Below are 2,101 nucleotides of genomic sequence, written 5' to 3'. Positions count from 1 at the left end.
AAGGGAGACGTCAGACAGGGCAAGATATGACAAAATAACAATTTATAAATTATCAAGGGCTCATGAGGGAGGGGGAAGTGGGGAGGGAGGGGAAATAATGACCTGATGCCAAGGGCTTAAGTGGAGAACAAATGTTTTGAGAATGATGAGGGCAATGAATGTACAAGTGTGCTTTACACAATTGATGTGTAAAGCACACTTGATGGATTGTGATGAGTTGTATGAGCCCCTAATAAAACAATTTTTTTTAAAAGATTAGAAATAAAGATAAAGAGTTCCCAAAAAAGGCTACTCCCACAAGGAGGCATCATCAGACTTTTAGCATCATCTTCCCTATTGCCTCATAAGTACATGGAGTCTGCCTCCTGACCTGTGGTTTCTAGTTTCTACAGAACAGGAGCCAATGCGGATGACTCACATGGAGATAAACTGCTGTGGAGACTTGTATGGTACCTGAGCAGACTGCTTTGCCAGGGACTCGGGATTCTCAGTGCAGAAACTTTGAGGACAGAGTCAAGAAAGTCTCAGGTGAACCAGAACTAGTGGGTGGCCCTAGACCCCATTTCCTCTTCTGCTTGGGCACTGGGAAGACCTTACATCTCCCACCTTCCCTTGGGGTTAGGTGTGGCCATGCAACTGGGTGCAGTCCATGGGCTGAGAACACTGGGACAGCCTCACTTCCATAAGGAGACAGTTCTCAGAGGTTTGCTCTGCGCCACCTTTCCCACTGGCAGGATAGGACTAAGAAGTGCAAACTTGGGAGCAGAGTCATATTAGGAAAATCTATTTCTTCTAGACCACAAAAAGTTAGAAATCAGCCTTCACACATCCTCTCCCTGACAGGCCCTCGGTGACTCCTGGTGACCTCATGCCCAAAGGAACAAATTACAGCCAAGACCTGCACATTCCCCGTGGTCTGTTGCAGACTGCTTCAACTGGGGTCTCCAGGGTGCTCACTGACTGATCTTTGGAGGTAGGTTGCCAGGCATTTCTTCCTAGTCCATGTCAGTCTAGAAGCTCTGCTGAAGCCTGCTCAGCATCGGAGCAGCACACAAGCCTCCATGGACAAACTGTGCCCGGGTTGCCTTGACCAGGAACTGAGCATGGGTCTTCTGTATGCTAGGCAGGAATTCTATCCAAGAATCAACACTGCTCCCAATATGAACGGTGCATTCCTGCATATAGACCTTTTGATTAGTTGCTAGAGGAAGGAGAGAGGAAGTAATAAAGCATAAAGCGGGCATGGGAAAAATAAGTTCAGGAAAATATTAGCGGTCTTGCTTCTGATACATTAGAGTCCTAGGGTGGAGCAAAGAGTTAACACACTTGGCTGCGAACTTAAAGGCTGGCAGTTTGGGTCCACACAGGTGCAACAGAAGCAAGGCCTGCCAGATCTGTGTCGGAAATATCGGTCATTGAAAACCTTACGGAGCACAGTTCGACTCTGACACGTTTCAGGTCAAAACCAGATTACCTGCAGCTGCTACTGGTACTACCACATAGAACTGACCAGAAACGAAGAGGAGAGCAGCTGCTTAAGTTTTTCTAGGGACTTTTATGACCCCGGGAGAAACAAGCCCAGACTTAAACAGCAAAGCGTTGATCACGCCTTCAAGCAGCTTTCAGGCCCTCAGAGGTGCACAGTCTAGAGTGGCTGGAAGAAGGGTGTGAAGTTGGATCGCTCTCAAGATGAGCTTTCTCCCCACCATGCACTGCACACACAGGCACCTAGAGCGTTGGACAATGGCAGGAATTCCCTCTCAAGAGAGAAGCAGAGAGCTGCTCTGGCTTTCAGAGCCAAAGGCTGCCTCCATGCCTGGCCAGACAGATGTTTTAATGGCTGAGAACGGAGGCTGGTGTCACAGTGGTAAGCAGTTAGCTTAACCCTTCAGTCATTCCTCGGGAGAAAAGATGGCGTAGTCTATTTCTGGAAAGAGTACAGCCTTGTAAATCCTTGGAGGGAGCTCTATTCTGACCTCTAGAGGGTCACTATGAGTCAGAATCAACTCAGGAATAGGTTTGGTCGGGGGTGGGGGCAGGTGGCTGGCTGTGTCCTCCTGTGGCATAGGCAGCTACTCACTGAGCTGCTAACCGCAAAGTC

This window comes from Echinops telfairi, unplaced genomic scaffold (genome assembly GCF_000313985.2).
Source record: "Echinops telfairi isolate 266 unplaced genomic scaffold, ASM31398v2 ScPeMD7_11;HRSCAF=52, whole genome shotgun sequence".
NCBI lineage: Eukaryota > Metazoa > Chordata > Mammalia > Afrosoricida > Tenrecidae > Echinops > Echinops telfairi.
This window is presented reverse-complemented; position numbering follows the sequence as displayed.